This window comes from Arvicola amphibius, chromosome 6 (genome assembly GCF_903992535.2).
Source record: "Arvicola amphibius chromosome 6, mArvAmp1.2, whole genome shotgun sequence".
Taxonomy (NCBI): Eukaryota; Metazoa; Chordata; class Mammalia; order Rodentia; family Cricetidae; genus Arvicola; species Arvicola amphibius.
The window spans coordinates 138,025,159-138,049,341 of NC_052052.2; the positions used below are offsets into that span (position 1 = coordinate 138,025,159).

Consider the following 24,183-nt stretch of genomic DNA (forward strand, 5'->3'; position numbering starts at 1 on the left):
CCCAAACTCACAGAGGTCCACCTGTCTCTGCCTCTGCTAAGTGCTGGGATTAAAGGTATATGCCACCACCACCTGGCTTTGTCTGTGTTTTAACAAATAAAGCTTGCCTGAAGATCAGAGTGCAAAGCTAAGCCACTAGAGGCCAGTCAGTAGTGGCACACAGTTTTAATCCCAGAACTCAAAAGGCAGAGGCAGATGGATCTTTGTTAGTTTAAGGTCACTCGGGGCTACACAAAATTGATCCAGTCTTAAAGAGAAACAGAGCTCACACAAAGGTAATCCCAGCACTTAGGATCACACACCTTTAATCCCAATTCTAGGGAGTTGGAGACAGTGTTATGTCTAGGCAGAAAGAGGAATATAAGGTGGGAAGAAACAGGAGCTGAGTGCAGTCTGAGGTTTCAGAAAGACAGGAGCAATCTGAGGAGGCAGTGCGAGGACAGGATCGCCCCTTTGGTTTGAGCACTGGTAGAAGTAAGAACTCTTTAGTGGCTGGCCACTCTGCTTCTCTGATCTTCCATCATTAACCCCTATATCTGACTCCTGGTTTTTATTATCAATACCAATTAGTATTCATCTACTATAGCTCATCTTCTTGCACAACTGTGTTCAATACAAAAATTAACAAGAAGATAGTAGGAAATAGCCCAAATATTTAGGATTTAAAGAACCCGTGGACCAAAAGAGAAAATTAAAATATAGTGATACAACTGATGATTAAGGCAAAAAATATGTCTTAAATTACTAGAATATAGCAAAGAAATAATTAGAAGAAAATAGACAACTTTTGGCACTACACTGGGGTTGAGAGGGATTAAGTTGTAACATGTACTTCCACTTTGCATATTAAATTAAAAAAAGTTGAATGTCAAAAAGCCCAACTAGACCACTCCACGGGTAGAAAGAAAGGTTTATTGGGGATCCAACTGCTAAGGAAATTGGGGGAGCAAACAGAAAAGCAAGCAGATTTAATATGACAGTCAGCAGGGTTGGGGTGCTAAGCTGATACAGGCTGTTCGATTAACAGAGAGAGAGATTCCCTTGCTCCCAGGTAGTTGGCCTTTAGGGGAAGATTAAGAGCTTCCTGGTATACAAAGCAAGTTCCAGGACAGCTAGGACTGTTAAACTCTGTCTTGAAAATAAAATAAATAAATAAAAAGCAAGAGAGAGAGAGAAAGGGAGAGAGAGAGAGGTTTCTGGTAAACAGATACCTGACTTAAGAGATTCATGAAGGCTTTTGTTTACCCAATCATTTTGAGGACCCACTTTGGACCTAACAATTGTATAACAGGAGGGGCCAAATGAATAATTGAATGAGAGAGGTAAATGCAGGAAGGAGTACTCTAAACAGCAGGGAGAATATTGACATAGAACAAGAACGGTTAAATCCATTTTAGGATAGGGTTGGTTGTTTGAAGGTTCTTTGCATTCTTTTCCCCCTCTCTGAATGCTTAACAACATAATGAGCACCTTTGCACACAATCATATATGAGTTCTGTAGAGTGTTTTATACAATGGGACAGACAGACACTCACTCTGTACAGTGTTTATACAATGGGACAGTCAGACACTCACTCTGTACAGTGTTTATACAATGGGACAGACAGACACTCACTCTGTACAGTGTTTATACAATGGGACAGTCAGACACTCACTCTGTACAGTGTTTATACAATGGGACAGTCAGACACTCACTCTGTACAGTGTTTATACAATGGGACAGTCAGACAATCACTCTGTACAGTGTTTATACAATGTGACAACAGACACTCACTCTGTACAGTGTTTATACAATGGGACAGTCAGACACTCATTCTGTACAGTGTTTATACAATGGGACAGTCAGACTTTCATTTTATTTTATTATTTCACTCTATCATTGAAAGGTGTGGCAAGCTGAACATCTCACACAAAGGCAGCCAGGTAGCAGAGAGAAAATTCCCATGATCCCTTTTTACCCCTCGTATTCCATCCTAGCCCCAGCCCAGAGGATGGCGAATCCACATTTGGAGTGTGCAGGTCTTCCCCCATAGCGAATTCTCTCCATCAGTGATATCATAGACACCTCAGAGCTGTGCTTCCTAATTGAAATCCCTCATCCTGTGCTTCTTAGCAGTGTGAACCAGGCTGGCCTCCCACAAGGCCATCTGCCGGCACCACCTACCTATCACTTTCAGAGAGCCATTTCACCCACACAGTTGTTCAAAGTGACACCTCATCTTATGGGGAGGGCTCTGTCACTTGGATTCTCATCAGGTGCTTCCTAGAGAAATCAGTGAAAAAGAGACCTTCTATTCACCGTGCAAGAGTCTGTGTCTTACTCTGTATACCATTACTATAACTGAACACCGCAGACTGAATTATTGCTGAAGAACAAAAGTCTAGCTGGCTCGTGGTTCAGAAGTTTTGTAAGCATCTGGTGGGCTGCTTCTCTGTGGTGGTAACATGGAGTTCCTGCTGCCCAGGCCCCGTTTGATGAGTTAGAATATCCTCTTACAACTTCGCTCTTCCTAGCACTCCGCAGTCCTGTAGCTACTTACAGTGCTTGCTGCACAAGCACAAAGACCTGAGTTCAGACCTCCAGCACCCAGGTATGGTGACTCACATCTGTAATCCCACCACTGGCCAGCAGAGACTGGAGGGCCCCAGAGACTTATAGCTAGGCGATCTAGATAAAGTGGTGAGATTCTGGTTACATGAGAGACCCTGTCTCAAAAACAAAGTTAGATGGAAGAAGACACGTGACACCATCTTCCAGCCTCCAAGCCAAGCATGGGTGTGAACACCCACATGAGCACCATCCCAGAAACATAAAGCCTCGGTAACTTTGGATTAGGACCACACCTTATGGCCCCCCTTTTTAATCTTAATTTCTTCCCTAAGGGCCCAGCTGCAGACACCACAGTTAGAATGACTTTTTTGATATTTAACATCTCACAGTGTGGATTACACTTTGAAGAGGAGTTTTAGTGGAGGTTTTTACGCATTCTTCTCGCTGGTGAAGAAATCTATTTGAGAGAAAAATTTGAGGCCCCTTCTCAACAGGAATTAAACAGTTCTTCAGAGCACTGGCTGGGGGCAATTTGCATCCAAATCATTTAAGAGGACGATTTATTTGAAATGTAGAGTCTTGCCATCATCTCGAACCAAACTAATCAAAATCTATGCTCTTCCAAGCCAGGGCATTTCAGGTATTAGAATGTTTTAAATGTTTAGCAATTCCTGCCTAAAGTATACGCAACTCTAAAGAAGGGAACCTCCACCATCCCCACTGGCCATGCCGTGAACTTGAGGGTCAGCTGCTATCTTTTAAAACTACAGTAATCGAGTATAAAAGGGCCATTAGACTTCCAAACTGAACAGAACCTTCTGGATGGCCATTCCCACCTTCTGTGAGAATGTTCTGACCAAGGTTCAGTTTTCTAGAGAGTGTTGCTCTGCTAATCTGGAGCCAATCACAGCTTTCAGACCCCATGTTCTGATCTCCTATCCTTTGCATACAGGGTCTTCAGTCTATGGGGCATCAAGCCTCCTGCTCAAAATATGGAGATGTCTACCCATTACAGGTGGGTGAAGAAGGACTCTTAAAGGAAATCCCACTCTAGCTCAGAATTGAGAAATAGATGGTTATTTATTTAGGGGTAGACTCACAAATCAGAATCCTCTGCTTGAACGGAGATCAGAAACCAAATCCTGCAGCCCGGAAAAGAGGCTAGATGCATGCTCTACATGTGCATATATAGTGTAAGAGGCCACACCCCAGTGGGCGGGTAACCACTGACTGTAAGACTTCCTACAGCAGTTCAGAATTTCTAAGCACAATCTCCTTCCGCGCCGCGGAAAGTAGCTCAACACAACTGATGACGACGTGGTCCAAGGGAAGAAGGATTCTTGTTGACTGAAGGACATCTAGCTATCTCCTCTCCTTTTTAGCTCCTCCTCTTAGGTCTCTCTGGGTATTAGCATGCCAAGTCTTTGCTTAAGAAGGCACAAGCAAGGCTTAACCCATAGTCTGCCACAGTTTCATTTTCCTTCATAGTCTTCCAATCTCCCCCACCCCAAAAATGTTCTGGAAGATTGCTATTAGAGTCATTTTCTCTGCCTGGGGGCTAATTACTCTATTTGGTTCATTTTTGAAAATATTATGTTACATCCAAAGGCAAGAAATTGATGGTGGCTTGTTTCAGGTTTGTTTGTGTAATTTCCAAGAGATTAAATTAGTTAATCAGAAATTATGCGGGCTAAAATAGATCCGCCGGTTTCTAAATCTACAGTAGAAAATTGCTTTTTAAAAAATAATTTGAATGGTGTGTTGTTTAAATATATTTTTAGCCTATTCTCTCAAATACGAGACTTGGGTTTTAACAGTGCTATAGGAAAACAATGAGTAATGAAGAAGCCACAGGGAACAGGAAGCATCCATGTGTGACCTCCCAGAGATGAGCAGACAGCATGTGTCTCAAGGAGTGGGCACAGAGATCGTGAAGGAGCTGAAGTGGAAGGGATACCTGGAAATTCTGGGTGAGTAGAGAATAAAAGAACCTCTCAGCTTCAATGCCTTCTTCTGCCTACCTTCTGTGCATGTATAAAAGTGAGAAGAAACTCAAAAAGACCTGACTCGATGCTTGACACAGGCTTCTTACTCAATGTATTGAAACTCAGATTTAGTAGACTTGAACTCTGGTCTAGCTAGTTAGCAAGTATACATACAGCCCAGCTCATATGAGAGTCAAAGTAATGTTTTAAGTTTTAATTACGGGCCCTAAGAGATCTGTGAAATACAATGCTTCTAACCTCTAAGCCCTTTGGCTAAGAACAGCTAGTGTCTGAAATGCTATGGCTGTTTATGAGAGAGAACAAGCCAAATGTTTTCACCACCCACCTAAACAAGTTTGAGTCGGCTGCACTAGATGTTCTTGATCACATGTGTGCAGGAAATACGTCAGGATGTATGCTTGCCCTGATTGGATATAGACAGGAGGTACGTAGGCAGGAAGTATGTCAAATTATATGCTTGCCCCTGATTGAACCTGATGGGAAAAGGTAGTCTTATGGGGTTGCCTTTTTAAACCTCTGAAAAATGTGACCTGTCAACATTTCCTGAGAACACTGAAATAGACCTGGCCAGGGTCCATCATCCTGGACAGTAATTAATTAAATCTTGCTTCAAATTTGGCTCAACAATTTTGGTATAGGTCTTGTTCTTGGCTGGTGGGATTAACACTAATAGGAAGTGTCTGGGAGTCAGTGGCCTTGAGAAACTGACAACACCGTGGGACCACTTTCTCTGTGTTCAGAAAATGGCTAGTAGTTATTCATCTGCATCTACAGACAACAAAATTTATTCATTATGTCATCTCTGTAGGGGTAGGAGAAATACACTTGCCACAGTATGTGTATGGAGGACAGAAGACAATGTGAAAGAATGGGTTCTCCTCTTCTTTGTGGGTTCTGGAAATCAAACTCAGGTCAACAGGTTCAGAGGCAAGCTCCTTTACACACTGAGCCTTCTCCTGGACCTAAAAGCAAGGGCTGGAGCAATTACAGGAGTGATTTTCCAGTTCTTGATGCATGTTGGAGCTTCTTTAAAAATGTGGGTGCCCAGGCCCACTTTCCTCTCTGACTCTGGGATGCACCAGTTCACACCCAGGTTATTCTGCAGTGTGGAAAGCACTGATGTGGGTGGTCTAAGATGAAAGACCACAATGGGGCAGGCTTGGAGTCATCACCAGGGAGCCTGAGGCAAGACGAGACCAAATGGCAGAAACCCCACCAGCTCAGAAACACCACCAACAAAAATGAATGTGTGATAATATAGAAAAATAGAAAAAAATTGCAAATGAAATTACTATATAGCTATTGTGCAGATTTACTAATGGCCATCCATTACTATATAAACATTCATATATATTTATATGAGGCTATAATTTACATACATACACATAGAAATGCAAGGCTTAAAAATTTAATTCACAGATATTTGGTATCTCACTGTTAATTATATCAGTATCTGCTGTGGAATATTTCTTCATATTGTATGAATATATGGCACTGTGATTGGTTTGATAGTGAAGCCAACTAGCCAAAAGTGGAGCAGAATCAGGTTAGGCAGGAAAGTCAGACTAGGAGAATGATGGGAAGAAGGGCAGAGTCAGAGGAGTCTCCAGCCAGACACAGAGGGAGCATGAGATGAAGGTGCCATGCTAATAAAGGTATAGCCATGCAACACAGATAAATAAGGATAAAAAGTAAAAAATATTAAAATGTAAGAACTAGTTAGTATAAGCCTGAACTATTGGCCGACCATTTATAATTAATGTAAACCTCACTGTGTTTATTTAGGAGCTGCTGGTGTGACCTATAAGTATCTATCTCTTTTAAAAAGACCTTTTCTTCAGATTCAAAAATCATTATTACTCATCAAAAATTGTCAAAGTTACTGCTTTGAATTTTTTCTCTTTGGGGGGCTTTTGTTTCAGATGGGGTCTTAAGTAGCTCAGACTGGCCAAGTACTAACTATGTAGCCAAGGATGATCTTGAATTTTTGACTCCCCTTCATGGCCTCTCAGGTGGCAAGATTAGGCACCAGTGATGGCTTTGATAGAGACCATTTTGTTGCAATTACAGGCTGTCAGGAAAACTGAGCAGAAAGTAAAGTCCCATAAAGGGCATTTCCACGTACTCCACACTGGTCCTGTCCCAAGGGCCATACAACCAGCCTCCTCCACTGTCAACCCCTGGAAGCAGTGTTAATATTAGTAAGAAGTGATGACCCCCACTGACATATAACCATCACCCCAAGGCCACAGCCTAGCCAATGTTTGCTTGCGGTGCTATATAATCTGCAGGTTTGGACAAACATAGATGACAGTACTTTAATAGCTTTTAACAGCCCTCTGTGCTCTCCTTATTCATCTCTCCCCAACCTCAAACATTGACAGCCATTGATCTTTCTGTTATTCCACAGATATGCTTTCTCTGGAGTGCTATGCCGTTGGAACCACAAGGATGGAACTGTTTCCTAATTGGTTTTATTTCTCACTTAGTAAGAAATATTCAGAGGTTTTCATGGCATCAGGTGGCTTGGCAAAACCTCCTTTCTTTTCAGTGCTAAATAATGTTCCATTGTCTGCTTATACCACAGCATATCCATTCTCCTCTTGAAGAGTGTCTTAATTACTTCTGAGGTTTGCAGTTAGGAATAAAGTAGGAATACAGATAGCTGCTTCAGGATTAGAAAATGGCTGATAGGAGCCAGGCGGTGGTGGCGCACGCCTTTAATCCCAGCACTCGGAAGGCAGAGGCAGGCAGATCTCTGAGTTTGAGGCCAGCCTAGTCTACAAGAGCTAGTTCCAGGACAGGCTCTAGAAACTACAGGGAAACCCTGTCTCAAAAAAAAGAAAAAAAGAAAAGAAAATGGCTGATAGTGGTATGTCCATGGTGAAAGTTTTGCATGAACATAATCTTTTTTATACAACATGTCAAAGCTTTCTGTGAACGCTAAAGAAGTTCTTATACACCAAGTATTTAATGTCTGATGCTCAGTAAGTGCTGCAGAGTGTAAGCTATGATTACGAGACAGGAAACGGTCTTAAGTTTAATGTGTACATGAATTTCCTCGAGGGTTTGTCTTGAATTATACAGTTGAAGTCTCCCATCACAGAGACTGTGAGATGTTAAGTCTGTATTTGTACTCAGGAGTATACACTTTAATTAGCACCTCAGGAGATACCCCAAGAGAGGGTGATGGGCCATATTTGAAAAGAGCAGCAGTGTTGGATTTCATCTGAGGAGCCCCAGAGATAATGATATGAGAAGCATGATGCTCCAGAAAACAAAACAGACATTATGAGAGAGATAAACACCCAACCAAATAACAAAGCAATCCGTCTTGAAGGTCTGCCACAAATACAACTGTTCTACATAAAGTGGGGAGTGGAGACAGGGACATAAAATACTAGTGTCCTTGTTTGTATGCCTTGTAGGTGTGGGGGGGTATCTCTGTGTGATGTAGTCATGTGGTGTGTGTGTGTGTGTTTGTGTGTGCTGTGAGTGTAAGTATTGTATACATGTGTGGGATATGTGTGTATGATATAGGTGTATGTGTGCACTTGCATGTGTTTACACAAACTAGGTAATCCCTGTTCTTATAGATCATGGCCCTGCAAGCAGCCCCAAGGCATAAGCCTTTGAAATTTTAAATGCCCATAATACAGAAAAGTCATGTGGAGTAATTATGTGAAGGAAAAACTTTATGCTAATAATTCATGAGTCACTTCCTTAGAGACTCATTTAGCAGACAGATGTGATCTGCTGTCTTCTTCGCAGGCTGGGGCTGATGTAAAAAGCAGTTGTTGGTGAAGTGTGCTGCTCAGAATCTGCAGTTGTACACTGCATCACGGTGACCTCGGGGTCCAGAGCATTTCCACCACCCTGAACAGGCATTTCTTTGTGTGGAGAATATTCAAGTCCTTGTGGCTAGCTACTTTGAAGCAACAATACATGATTTATTGTCTCCTGGATATCACTTAATTGGAAATAAGTTGCCTTTTGGTAAAAATAAATAAATAAATAAATAAAATGTAAGAGTTTGTGTTCTTAACCTCCATTCATATGAAATCTGAGTGGGGTAGAGGATATCTGTCTTGTGATATTCTTCAAGATCAGTGGATGATGGGGTGCTTATAGCTAGATGATTATACATAATTATGTGCCTTTTCTATTAGTAACTAATTTGAATTTTCTGGAAAAAATGTATACTATTTCTTCATACAGAAAAAAATTATAAACCGAAACTCTCAAGAAAATGGTCCAATATAAAATAATCTCTTTTTTTTTCTGTTTCGGTGCATGTGTTTGAGGTGATATATGTGTGTGTGTGTGTGTGTGTGTATGTGTGTGTGTGTGTGTGTGTGTGTATGTATTTGTGTGGGGATATGTGCATGTGGGCATGGGCATGCCGGTAGAGGCCCTGGGTCCATTTCAAGTGTTTTCCTCCATTGCTTTCTTCCTCTTTTTTTGAGGCAAAGTCTCTTACCAACCATGGTGCTCACTGATGAAACTAGGCTGCCTGACCCGCAAGCCCCAGAGATCTGCTTGTCTCTGCATCCCCAAAACTGAGGTTATACATGCACGCTGCTGGACCCAGCTTTGTATGTGTATGCATGTGCATGTGTGTGTGTGCATGTGCGTGTGAGTGTGTGTGTGTGTGTGTGTGTGTGTGTGAGTGTGTGTGTATGTCTGTGCATACTAGGAATCCATACTCAGTTTCTCATGGTTTGTGGGGCAAGCACTTTACAGACTGAATCACCCCTCTACCCAACCCCCTTTCGGAGCTTTTAAACAGTCTTCATGGGGAGATAAAGACAATTCTCCAACATGAAAAAGAACAAATAATTCAGAATAAGAGCTCAATGAAGATCGTCTATTTTCAAGTGAAGCTGGTGATAACCAGCATCTCAGAAGCTATTGCTTTCTGCCGAGCACAGCTTATCTTTGCTCTAATTATCTGGTTAATGTGTCATAGTCCCGATTCTGCCAAACCCTGAGTGACCCTGGCATAGCTTCTTGAACATACCTCAGTTTCTCTGCTCACGAAATGAGAGTGGTAATTCTTGACACCTTTATATTTCGCTGAGGTATTTCAAAAATTAATGAACCATGAAAGCTCTGAGCTCTCCCGATCAAAATCATGATGGGACTACAAAGAGTTATTTTTATTTACTAACGGCACATTTTTATTGGGCCACTAATGAGCACCACAGTCAGCAATAACTTACTCAAGAGGAAAAGCAAAAACCACAACAAACCAGGGGGTAGACGTTAAGGAAGCTGTTTCTCTCTGTATTCAGACATAATTCTGGTTAATATTAATTAATGTTATATAGACATTCTGAAAGCAAGACTTTCTATAGTAGGAGTGTGTGGTGGAGGTTCCCCTGTGCACACCCTCCATGTCCTGTGTCTACAGGGTCGGTGTTCCGGGAACTTTCCTTGAAGTCCTACAATGTAAATGGAATTCACGTGGCAGCACATTTGCTGAATTGGTCACAGTCAAAACCTGGACATTACAATAATGTTTATGAAACCTCCTTTTTTGTTTAATAATTCGTAAGCAGTGTTACTGCCCTCTCTTTTATACACGCATACATGGAAATCTCATCGCGCTGTGCTCTGGAACTGAGGGGGAATCTGAATTTTTATTCGGAGAAACTGAAGAAAAAAAGTCATCAATGTTACTGGAACTTTACAAGCATGAAGATGCGTTTGTTCTTGATTCCATCTCAAACTCCGCTCTGTTCCTCCACTGGCGACTGTCTGATACATTAACCACTCAACCTGCACCATCTAAATCACCACAAAGGTTCCTGTTCAAGATGTGTTGGGAAAGATCTCACGTTTTCCAAATTGATCAATGGCACAGAATCAGCATGATACAAATAAGGCTTCAGATGCCTAGAGAGGAGTTTATAAATATTTAGCAATAAAATAAGGGGTTTTATTTTACTTTGTTCCTTCTCAAAAGTGCTTGTCAAAACCCTCTCCCAGGAAGCCTGAAAAGCACTTTGGGCCTCTGATAACAAAAAGGACAACGTCTCGGGGGGCCTGATTGGGCCCCCACCCTATCAGCAGCTCCTCAGCCCCAGGCCTCGGTCCTGTCCAAAGCCTTAGCCTGAAATAAACGAAGCACTCAGCCACAAGAAGCACTTGAGCTAAAACACCTGTGAAATAAGTACACTTCGCAGTGCTCAAGGCAAATGAATTTTTCATGAGCGAAGATCTATGTAGAAAAGTTGCATGAAAATCTAGTGTTTTGAACAAAGAATGGTAGGGACTGACCTGGGTGCTCGCATCATTCATTTGTTGAAGATGGGACCTTTGCCAGATTATTTGACTTAGATGAAGCTATGAGGGTGGGTCCTTTGGGTATAATGAATGACTTTATGGGATGAGGAACCAGTGGGCTGTCGCTCTCGCCATCATGAGAAAGCACAGTGTGAAGGAGACCATCACAGAAACAGATGTTTCTAGGCACCTAGATCGTGAACTTCCAGCCTTCCAAACAGGATATAAGGCTCACTGAGCTGTTAGATTTGTGTTATAATGGCCCAAGTTGATGCTTAAGAAAAGCAGCTCCAACAAAGACTATAATGACAAAGGAAAGAGTGATAGACTTTGTTTAAACTTGACAAAGAAAATTCTAACTGGACTCACTCATCTTGACAGCATATTGGGTTTTACAGTATTGTATGTGTCAAGCTTTTATTCAATACGTATCCAAGCGACTGAACTCTAGGTTGGTATTGGGGAAAACTAGACACACTCTCATAAACAGACTGAAATTCTAATTTCAAGGAAAACAAATGAAAGAGAAACTGAGACAAGATCTCAGAAATGAGTCACCTGAGTCAGCAGAAAATGATAGACATGGTGAGTCAGGCATTGGACAGAGGGAATATGAGATTTATTTTGTTTTTGTTTGAATGTGGTATCTATTTAATGTACTTATTGCATTTTGCTTTAATGTGGTATCTATTTTTTCCTTGTGGTGGGAGAATGCATGGAAGGTAAGTAAGTTTGAATATTTAAGTTTAATAAATTGTTTTTCCTTAATAAATAAGGGACTCACGAGTATGATGGAGGGATGAAAGTTCTCCAGCTGTACCCCCACCTCCACCCCCAACGCAAATCCAGCTAGCTGTGATCCATAGGCAAAAGCAACAAATTGAATATGCCTGGAATTGCTAGCATGTGACCCAGAATCCTACTTCTGTGTTGATACTGAAATGACAGAGGTCAATATACCATAGGGATATCTGGACTCTCCTGCTCATTACAGCACCATTCCTACTAACCAAGATACGCAAATAGCCAACATGACCATCTGTGGTCAAATGGACAAAGAGAGTATGCCACAATGTATATACAATTGTATATAACATAACATCACCAAACGTTATTCAGCCTTAGAATGAGAAAACCCACTTGCAACAACATAAAGAAGGCTATAGTAAGGGAAATAAGCCAGGCACAGAAAGGCAAACCCAGCACAATATCACTTGCATGCAGCAGATGGTAAAATCAAACTCTCAGATGCAGAGAGTAGAACAATGGTTAGCAGAGATTGGTAAGGTGCGGAGAGTTTCAGAAACAGAATAAATATAAGCATATAATATATTGTGCAGTAAAGCAGCTGTAATTAATGATAGTGCATTGCATATCTTAATAAACTCTGAATGCATCACCATAAAGATTGGTAAGCAGAAGAAAAATTAATTTGACTTAATTATACATATAGAATACACACATACATACATGTATGCACATACATATATATGTATTTATGTGTGTGTTTATATGTGTATATATGTGTAGCTATCCATACACACACACATACACACACACACACACACACACACACACACACACACACATATATATATATATATGGGAAAACATCACATTCTTCTCCACAAATGCACACAACTATGATTTATCCAAGATAATATGATTTTTAGAAGCTTTAAAAATTATATTCTTTATTGATCATTTTTCCCAGCCTAGCTGCTAGGAATATCACTGGATCTTTGATCTTTCCTAAGCATGTCTTAAGTTTGTTTTCCTTGGTCTGTGATAGTTTTGCACATCAGGGTGACTGGCTTATGGGACAGCCAGGCAGGAGGGATAATGTATCTTGGAGGACCTGTGAGGATGTTTGCAGAAGAACTTCACCTTTGAATCTGAGCCAAGCAGGAACTCTCTGAGCTCATTAGGGTCAGCTGATACTATCTAATTTACCGAGGTTATAGTCACAATGTAAAGGAAGAGAGACCAATTTCACTCTCTACTGGAGCTAATACATCCATAGTGCTATCAGCCGTGGAAGCTCCTGTGTGCACTTTTAACCTCAAGACTCACATCAGTGCCCCTCCCAACGTCTACAATTTGTAAACCTTTAGACTTGAATTGAAAATGACAACATCAGGCTCCCTAAGCCAACTGACACATATATGTGCCCATAACTTTGTGAGCCAGTTCTTTCTGTAGGTCTTCATGTGTGTTTATGTGCCTGTGTGTAGGCATGTATATGCAGTCTGTGTGCCCTGTTCTATATCTCAGAAGGACCCTAGCACATGTTATCAAATATAGAATGAATTGCAGTGATCTCTTGTCCCATAGACTGTCCTGGTCTATATTCCATTGCAGAACATTGTCCTGGCACATCAATTCCTTTAAAATATAAAGTGCTAGATGAAAGGAAGGAGATTGTCTATGAAGAAGCTATGTTTAGAATGTTATGTGTTGTTATTAGCAATGTAGGAGGGTGGTTAAAATTAAAATGACCTATCCTGACTCAACAACATATTAGCTCTAAAATATTCTTTATTTACTCATGTCTGCCATGACTTTGGTTGCTGTTCAGCAGGATGGAAACCAAAAAACTCTCCCTTTAAAATGGCTCTGGGGTTGAGTTACACAAATTGGCTTAGAATTGTATCAGTACATAGATGATTCGTGTACACTATTGTTTAATAAAGGGCCTTCTTTTATTACAGCTTAAATAATACCCATGAAGTGTCATACCACATTATAACACTCCACATAATGATATCATGACTGTATTGGGGAAAATTAATATAAAACATTAATGTACCATTTGTATCTATGATCATTTAGCCTGATCAATTTCTGTGGCAATTACTTGTTTTTATTAAAGAATATACTTATTCCTTGGTGAGAAATTTGCTAAGGCTAAGTTCTGTTTTCTGACAGGCCCCATGTTTGGTGCTGAAGAAAAATTTCTGTAGTATAACAGAGTACATAGAATTCAGCATTAAAATATCATTTTTGCATCTGAAATCATTAACATCATTTTATCATGTGTTTAATATTAAATATTTCTTGAAAGAGATATTATAGTTTATGTCATATTTAACTCATAGCTGCAGTGTGAGGTTCATCAAGCCATTGCTGATATACAATTGAAAGCCACTTCATAAGGCAGTGGTAGAATGAACAGAGGAGGTAGAACCATTAGCTCATCTGTGAGAGCCAACAAGTTTATAACCATATCTTAGAAACCACGTTGAACATGACAAACTTAATACATTTAAAGTGGAGTAAGAGTCCATAAAACACAATATGCTGGTCTTTCAAAAGAAAAAAAACAAGCAAAATACCCTTTCAATGCTGGCTTTGTCTCAGAAAAGTATTTAGGATAAACGTAGGATCTCTAAAAGTCCTTCTGCTGCCGTTTTCTTTAAAAGAAAGCAAACTATCTTTTTTAATTTTACATACCAATCCCAGTTCCCACTCCCTTCCCTCCTCCCATTTCCCCCACCTACCTCCTCCTTCTCACCCCCCCATCCACTCCTCAGAAAGGGTAAGGCACATGACTTTGGGGAAAGTCCAAAGCACTCCATACTATATCTGGGCTGAGCAAGGTATCCATCCAAAGAGAATAAGTTCCCAAAAAGCCAGTACAAGCAATAGGGATAAATCCTGATGCCACTGCCAGTGGCCCCACAGTCTGCCCCAGCCAGACAACTGTCACCCACCTTCCGAGGGTCTAGTTTGATCCTATGCTGGTTCCTTTCCTGTCCAGTTTACTCATTAGCTCAGGTAAACTCTTTTAGTGAGTGTCCCCGTCATGGTCTTGACCTCTTTGCTCATATTCTCACTTTTTCTACTCTTCAACTGGACTTTGGGAGCTCAGCCCAGTGCTCCACAGTGGCTCTCTACCTCCGTTTCCATCAGTTTCTGGATGAAGGTTCTATGGTGAAATTTAAGATATTCATCAATCTGACCACAGGGCAAGGCCAGTTCAGGCACCCTCTCCTCTATTGCTTAGGGTCTTAGCTGGGATCATCCTTGTGGATTCCTGGGAATTTATCTAGGGCCCGGTTTCTTGCTAGTCCCATAATGGCTTCCTCAATCAAAATATCTCTTTCCTTGCTCTCATATCTGTTCTTCCTCCATCTTGACTGCTCCACTCTCTCAAGTTTTCCTCCCTCCTCTCCTTCTCCTCTCCTCTTTCCCTTCCACCCTCCTTTCTTATCCCACCCCTGTGCTACCAATGTTGTCAGGAGATCTTGTCTATTTTCCCTTTCCATGTGGATCTATGCATGTTTTTCTTAGAGATCACCTTATAATTTAGCTTCTCTCTGATCAGGCTTAATATCTTTTGCTTTATAGCTAGTATCCACTTATGAGTGAGTATATACCATGTTCATCTTTCTGGGTCTGGGTTACCTCACTCAAGATTTTTATGTATTTCATCCACTTGCAAGCAAATTTTAAGATGTCATTGCTTTTTACTGCTGAGTAGTACTTCAATGTGTAAAGGTGCTACATTTTCTTTATGCATTCTTTGGTTAAGAAGCATATAGGTTGTTTCCAAATTCTGGCTATTACAAATAATGCTGCTATGAACATAGTTGAACAGATGCCCTCATAGAATAATTGAGTATCTTTTGGGTTTTTGCCCAAGAATGGTATTGCTGGGTCCTAAGGTAGGATGATTCCCAATTTTATGAGAAACTGCCAATTGATTTCCAGAGTGTTTGTACAAGTTTACATTCCCAACAGCAATGGAGGAGTGGTCCCCTTACTCTACATCCTCTCCAGCATAAGCTGTCATTGGTGTTTTTTATCTTAGCCATTCTAACTGGTGTAAGATGGTAGGTATCTCAGAGTCCCGTCGATTTGCATTTTCCTGATGGCTAAGGATGTTGAACATTACGTTAAGTGTCTTTCAGACATTTGAGACTCTTCGGTTAAGTGTTGTACCACATTTTATAATAAAATTATTTGGAATTTTGATGTCTAATTTCTTGAGTTCTTTATATATTTTGGAGATCAGCCCTCTGTATGATGTGGGGTTGATGAATATCTTTTCCCATTCAGTAGGCTGACTTTTTGTCTTACTGACTGTGTCCTTTGCATTACAGAAGCTTCTCAGTTTCAGGAGGTCCCATTTATTTAGTTGCTCTCAGTGTCTGTGCTACTAGTGTTATATTTAGAAAGTGGTCTCCCGAGCCCATGCATTGAAGACTACTTTCCACTTTCTTGTCTATCAGGTTCAGTGTGGTCAGATTTGTATTGAGGTCTTTAATCCATTTGTACTTGAGTTTTGTGTATGAGGATAGATATGGATCTATTTTCATTCTTCTACATGTTGACATCTAGTTATACCAGTACCATTTGTTGAAGATTCTTTCTTTTTTTCCATTGTATAATTTTAGCTTCTTTGTCAAAAATCAGGTGTTCATAGATGTGTGGATTAATAGCCAGATCTTTGATTCAATTCCACTGGTCAACCTGTCTGTTTTTATTGCCAATGCCAGGCTATTTTCATTACTGTAACTCTGTAACAGAGCTTCATGTAAGGAATGGTGATGCCTCTGGTAGTTCCTTTATTGTAAAGGATTGTTTTGGCTTTTCTGGATTTTTTTTCTATATGAGGTTGAGTATTGTTTTTTCAGGGTCTGTGAAGAATTGTGTTGGGATTTTGATGGGAATTGTATTGAATCTATAGATTGTTTTTTGTAGAATTGCCATTTTTATTATGTTGATCCTACCTATCCAAGAGCATGGAAGATCTTTCCATTTTCTGGTATCTTCTTTCATTTCTATCTTCAAAGACTTAAAGTTCTTGTCAAAAAGTATTACCCCAAGATATATTGTTATTTGTGGTTAATGTGAAGGGTGATGTTTCTCTGATTTCTTTCTCAGTTTCTTTATCATTTGTATATAGGAGGGCTACTAATTTTTTTGTGTGTGTTGATCTTGTATCCTGTCACATTACTGAAGATATTTATTAGCTATAGGATTTCCATAGTAGATGTTTTGGGGTCACTTATGTAAACTATCACATCATATGTAAATAGCAAAAGTTTGACTTCTTCCTTTCCAATTTGAACCTTCTTGATCTCCTTTGGTTGTCTTATTGCAATAGCCAGAACTTCAAGAACTATGTTGAACATGGAGAAAATGGAAAACCTTGTCTTGTTCCTGATTTTAGTGGAATCACTTTGAGTTTCTCTCCATTTAATTTATATTGGCTATCGGCTTTTTGAATATTGCTTTTATTATGTTTAGATATGTTTCTTGTATCACTGATCTTGCTAAGACCTTTATCATGAAGGAGTGTTGGATTTTGTTGAATGCTTTTTCAGAATTTACTGAGATGATCATATTTTTTTCTTTCAGTTTATTTATATGATGGATTATATTGATAGATTTTCATATGTTGAACCATCCCTATCTCTTTGGGATGAAGCCGACTTGATCATGGTGGATGATTTTTTTGATGTGTTCTTGGATTCGGTTTGCCAGTATTTTATTGAATATTTTTGCATCTATGTTCATGAGTGAGATTGGTCTGTAAATTCTCTTTTTTGGTTGAGTCTTGTGTGGTTTTGGTATCAGGGTAACTGTAGCCCCATAAAAAAAAATTGGCAACGTTCCTTTTGTTTCTATTATGTGGAACATTTTGAGGAATATGAGTATTAGCACTTCTTTGAAGTTCTGACAGAATTCTACACTGAAACTATCCAACTCTGGGCTTTTTTAGGTTGGGAGGCTTTTGATGATAGCTACTATTTCCTTGCAGGTTATAGGTTTATTTAAATTGTTCACCTGTTCTTGATTTAACTTTGGTATGTGATACCTACCCAAAAAATGTCTGTTTCTTTTACATTGTCTAATTTTACAGAGTACAGGGTTTTGTAGTATGACCTAATGAATCTCTGGATTTCCTCAGCGTCTGTTGTTATGTTCCTCTTCTCATTTTTGATTTTGTTAATTTGGATGTTCTCTGTTTGCCTTTTGATAAGTTTGGATAACGGTTTCTCTATCTTGTTAATTTTCTCAAAGAACCAGCATTTTGTTTCCTTGATTCTTTGTATTGTTTTCTTTGTTTCTATTTTCTTGATTTCAGCCCTCAATTTGATTACTTCCTGATGTCTGCTCCCCCTGGATGAATCTGCTTCTTTTTGTTCTAGAGCTTTCAGGTGTGCTGTTATGTCACTGGTGTGAGATATCTCCACTTTATTTATTTAGGCACTTAGTGCTATGAACTTTCCTCTTAGCACTGCTTACGTAATGTCCAATAAGGTTTGGGTACACTATGCATTCATTTTCATTGAATTCTAGGAAGTCTTTAATTTCTTTCTTTATTTCATTATTTTTTTTCTTTACCCAGGAGTGATTCAATTGAGCACTGTTCAATTTCCATGAATTTTCAGGCTTTCTGCGATTAGTGTTGTTGTTAAATTCTGACTTTAAACCATGGTGACCAGGTAAGATACAGGGGGTTATTCCAAATTTTTGTAACTGTTGAGATTTGCCTTGTTAGCAAGTATGTGGTCAAGTTTAGAGAAGGTTCCATGAGGTGCTGAGAAGATGGTATATTCTTTTGTTTTGAGGTGGAATGTTCTGTAGATGTCTGTTAAGTCTATTTGACTCAAGACATCTGTTAGTTCTCTTATTTCTCTGTTAAATTTCTCTGGTTGACCTATTCATAGGGGAAAGTGAGGTACTGAAGTCTCCTACTATTAGTATGTAGAGTTTGATGTGTGATTTAAGCTTTAGTAATGTTTCTTTAATATGCGTGGGTGCTCTTGTATTAGGGGCATAGAAGTTCAGGATTGAGACTTCATTTTGATGGATTGTTCCTATTATGAGTATAAAAGTGTCCTTCTTTATCTTTTCTGTGTTTTTTTAAAGTCTATTTTGATAGATAATAGGATGTTGTATGAGTAGGCCCTTTTGTTTTTCCCTGTAACAGGAGCAGAGGGGGCCCTATGTTTGTCCCTACCACCCGGCTAGCTTACACCTGCAATAACCACACAGAAACTATATTAATTAAATCACTGCCTGACCCATTATCTCTAGCCTTATTGGCTAACTCTTACATATTAGTTTAACCCATCGCCATTAATCTGTGTATCGCCATGTGACTATGGCTTACCAACAAGATTCTAAGGTGTGTTTCTTGTATATAGCAGAAGGATGCATCCTGCTTTCATATCCATTATCTTAGCCCATGCCTTTTTATAGGTGAATTGAGTCCATTGATATTAAGAGATATTAATGACCAATGATTTTTAATTCCTCTTATTTTTTGTGATAGTGTTTTTTTTCTAATCTTTGCGGTCTTCTAAACACAGCAAGACTGGTGCACATAGGCACTCACAAACAGTGTGTCAGCATGCAGAAGGCCTGCACAAGTTTAAGCCAGATAGGGTCCCAGTGCTGAAAGTGGGAGCAAACACAAACCCCCATCCCTAATCCAGAAGCTGCATTCAATTTATAATGGCTCACAAAGGAAAAATTACTTCTCTCCAGTTGAGTCTCACTGGGTGTACACACCACACTCATGGGAGGCCATACTCAGCAATACATGAACAACACAAAATAAGCTCAGTGATAGTTTTAGTTTTTTGTTTGTTTGTTTGTTTTGTCTTATAATGCTTTGTCTAAGGTTTGGAATTTTGACCCTATGACTGTTTTGCTTATGTAGCATGGTTTCTACTTCTGTGTATGTGATCTCTGTGAGTGGGAATGTGTATATGTATGTGTTCCTCATGCTTTTACTTTAACTCTTTTTTTTCTGTTCATTTCTTTGTTTTTCCCAACTCAAGTTAATTTCATTTTATTTTATCTTATTTTTATTTTATTAATATCTTTCTTTTCTTTCTCTTTTTAGATACCTGTTTTCTACTGAAAAAGAGCAAGAAAAGTTTAGATTTGGTAGGAATTGAGGGAGGGCAAACCATAACCAGAATATATTGTATAAAAGATATTTTTCTATTTTTTGAAAAGGAAATTTTGTGTTTTGTAAATACATTTAAAATTCAAATAAAAAAAAACTAAAAGTAAAGCTAGTTGTCAGTAACCAGTGTTTCCCTTAAAGAATGTTTCTCTGGAATGTGTTGAGTTCCAGTTTGCTCTTTGTTTCAACCGTTATCCTAAAAGCTTTCTCTTAGTTTTCAAATCAAGACAAATCTCTAAAAATGCCATAACTCCCACATACACATGCGCACACCTTCAAAGCATTACTTCCTAATCTCATTAGTCAAATGTCTCAGTGGCTCACAGCTGCAGTTCACAGGAAAACCTTGTTCTCTGTAGCCTGCCAACAGCAGGCACCCAGTGTACAATAAATATTAAGACTGTCTCAGAAACTACTTTCTCCTGGTAGCCAAAATGTAAAATGAAATTATTTTCCTTCTCGTTCAACATTTATTTGAAAAACCACATGGTACTGCTGCCATGGATGACCCTGCAACTAAATGTAAAAACTCTGCCCTTAGCTGGCAAGTTTGGCTCTTCACCTGGTCGTTCTTAGGCACAAGCTGCCTCAGAAAGCGTTCCAAGCTCTCTCTCTCTCTCTCTCTCTCTCTCTCTCTCTCTCTCTCTCTCACACACACACACACACACACACACACACACCCACACACACACCACACCATACCACACAAATGCAAACTTTCCCTCCACATTCTGCTACAGAACAGGGCTTGACTAGGTACTTTCTGAATATGTGATGGACCTTCCACCTTGCTTTTCTCTCTCCTTGATGCTCATCAATGGTCAGGATCTTTAGCTCTAATGAGCTTTAAATAGGAATCTCTGTATCAGATAAAACCTAGCCCCATATCCCTGGCAACCTCTTAGTAAAGAATTCCATCTCTTTGTATAGCTGCCCTGCGTCTCCCACCACAGCTCCTTGTGATGGAAGATGAGAGTGTATCGCACCGGTCATCATATGAATCAGCAGTTACAGATAAAGATGCAAGAGAAGGAATCTGACCCACAGTCCTCACCTCAGCTGGGATTCCTTCACTCCAGAGCTTCATCAACTGCTTGTCTGTTATAATTATATGTTCACCATTAAAATAAAAGGGTAAGGCTACCTCCTGCCTTCACCAAAGATACCTAATGACTTACAAGAAAGGGAAGGTTTTAATTCCAGACACTTGGACATTTAACGTTCCTTCCCACCCAAATGCAAGATGTGCTGACTATTTAGCCCTATGTCATCCCAAAGACCCAAGACCATATAAACATCAAAACCAAAGAATCAACTCAATCGCGGACTTATTCCTTTGTATTATACATCCTTCTGAGTCCAGGGAACTCCTGATACAATGAACCTGAGAACAGTATAGGCCTCAGACCTGGCCCCAGGATCTTTGCTCTGTAGTGTCTCCTGATATTTAATCACAACCTGCTCTGTGAGATTCTTTAGAAGTGACAGCCCTCATACACCAAACAGTCAAGTCTTCAAGTTCCAGATGAAGTTACTGGGGCCAGCAAAATTAAGTGACTCACCTACAAACCAACACCCTATAAGTGGCCTCGCTATGCTTCTACAAGAGTTCTGATGCCAAGTTGGCACACTTACCAACATGACCCTGGTCATGACTTTATAACAACATTATTTCCTTCCTGGTTATTTAATCAATCACCTTAGACCTACTTTCATGTTAGTTTCCTTGTTTTTGAAACAGGAATCGCATGTGGCTGAGAGTATCCTCAGACACACTATATGGCCTGTGAATCTCCTTTCTCTACCTCCCAGGTGCTGGGATTTCAGTCTGTGCCAGCACACCTAACTCTTTCACAGAGTTTAGGGCACATAGATTAGGAGAAGATCAAAAGTTTCATTGGGAGAGGGTTCAGGAAAGAGTCGTGTCTATGACACATTCCCGTTCTTGAGAATATATATATGCCTTTCTACTATGGCAGGTGGAAAGTATGTAGACTTGGGTCCTGTTCCTGTTAGCCTCTCCATTTGCTGCCACGTTGTATAAAAGCCTTACAACAAACTGGCAAATGGGTACTCTGGTCTTTAGTGTTACCTCTCAGAGTTTATGGATATAAGTGATATTTTAAAGATATCTCAAGATGGCAATCTGGAGAACCTTACTTGCATTGGTACTACATGCTACAAAATTAAAAATGAAATGTTGAACTTTTGATATAACAAAATGTCCATCTGAAAAGAAAATGTGAAAGAAAGGACAAACGCACAATGGCATTTTCTTATGTCCCTTTCCAGTGTCCCTTTATCAATGGTTCTCAGCCTTCCTAATGCTGCAACCCCTTTATACAGTTCCTCATGTTGTGGTGACCCCCAAACATAAAAAATTAATTTTTTTTCTACTTCATAATTGTAATTTTGCTACTGTTATGGATTGTATGTAATATATGATATACAGATGGTCTTAGGTGACCCTGTAAAAAGGTCCTTCAACCCCCAAAGGGATCACAGCCCACAGGCTGAGAACTGCTGCTTTAGATCCTAGCTCATAAAGACACACATCACTGTCAATACATCATTGAAGAGGCAAAGCTTCCTTTGTGGCATCTGTCAGCTTAGAATATGGGCTACCTTGTTGCTGTCCTTAAAGTTTATCTTAGCTCTGTCGGTAAAGTGCCTGTCACACAAGACCTGTGTTCAAATCTCTAGGCTGTGCGTGTCTGTAATAGACAAATCCCTTGAAGCTCATTGGCTAGCGGAATTGATGATCTTCAGGTTCAGGGACAGACCTTGTCTCAAAACATAAATGTAGAGAGTAATTAAAGAAAGATATGAAGAATAGGCCTCAAGTCTCTAAGCTCATAAGTGCACATACTTAACAACATAGGCATACATATGCACTCAGAGCTTGTTACAAACTCAGCGGTTTTAAATGACAAAAATTTATTGACTCATTTTTTTTTTCATTCAAAGACCTAAAATCAAGTGATCGTAAGGATAGGTTCCTTCTTGAGACTCCAAGAGAAAATTTGCCTCAGGTCTCTTAACCTCTGGTGATTAGTTCCATCCTAAACGTTTTTTTGCTGATAATCATGTGCTTTTCCCTGTATTTGTGTCTCAAATCTTTTCTGTTTCCCTTTAAAGGACAAGAGTCACTGGGTTTAGGACACACCCCAAGCCCTGGATATCTGCTCTGAGTTAGAACCCCTGTGCCGGTACTGGAGGGCAGGATTTGGACATACTCTTAGAGGGCACAATTCAGCTCTCTACTGGACTCTTAGGAGGCACTGGATGTACTTGTTAATTCAGGTCACTGACCTTAGAAAGCTCAAAATAGGCATACCCTTAATGGACCCAGCATGTTCAGCTCTAAGTGGCATGAAGGAATAAATTAGACACCATTATAGAATCATCACACTCTTGATTAGAGAATGCCACCTGCCCACTCCAACTATGTTACACCTCTGACTTCTGAAGCCAATGATATTTCAGATCATGAACCATTACTGTACAAATATCATTGAGAAAAATCTGTCTCACCTGATATTTTTAATCATCATATATATGCATACACTCTGAAGGGACACCTGTGGGACTCTTGTGTTTTTATTGGAGAAAAAAACATGTCTCTTCTCCTTTATGGACCAAATCCCACTGTGATGTAACTTTACTCATATATAAAGGATAAACATGAAAATCAGAGCAGATGACTCTGAAGTCATAGCATTTAGGATGTCTTTAAATCCCTTCATGGTGACTTTATGGACACCAGAACATTTGAATCCTAATGATGTGCTGTGCCAACAAATCCAAGTGGTCTCTTTATTACATTCAAAAATGGTGTAGGAGGTCCTTCTGTCTATGTGTTGCTTTCATTGGTGGAATAAAGAAACTGCTTGGCCTGATAGGGCAGAACATAGGTAGGCGGGGTACACAGAACTAAATTCTGGGAGGAAGAAAGCAGGGTCAGAGATTGCCACCATGGAGCCAGCCGCCAGGTCAGACATGCTGAATCTTTCCCGGTAAGCCACCACCTCGTGGTGACATACAGATTATTAGAAATGGGTTGAATCAAGATGGGAGAGTTAGCCAATAAGAGGCTAGAGCTTATGGGCCAAGCAGTAATTTAATTAATACAATTTCTGTGTGATTATTTCAGGTGTAAGCTAGCCGGGCAGGACAGAACAAAAAGGCCCCCATACCCCTCACTACACAAATAAGTTTATTCTAGCTGAGATTCTGTTATAGGTACTTCCACGTTTTTTACAGTAGCCACTGCAATATAAAATCAAACCAGATGATGTACAACTGAATTTTACCAAGATCATAGCAGTATTGGTGAGGGTTATAATTCCTACCTGGTAAGACGTGTGTGGAAAGGCACGAGCAAAGTCTCAGAAAGTCACACATCA

The 24,183-nt window shown here is 39.8% G+C and overlaps 1 protein-coding gene across 1 annotated transcript in view; it reads right to left on the reverse strand.

The window, feature by feature from the left end:
* LOC119817122 overlaps positions 1-24,183 on the reverse strand; it is a gene marked incomplete at its 5' end in the record, with an annotated part of 282,482 nt that overhangs the window by 233,741 nt on the left and 24,558 nt on the right. The gene's annotated exons all lie outside the window — the stretch shown is intronic.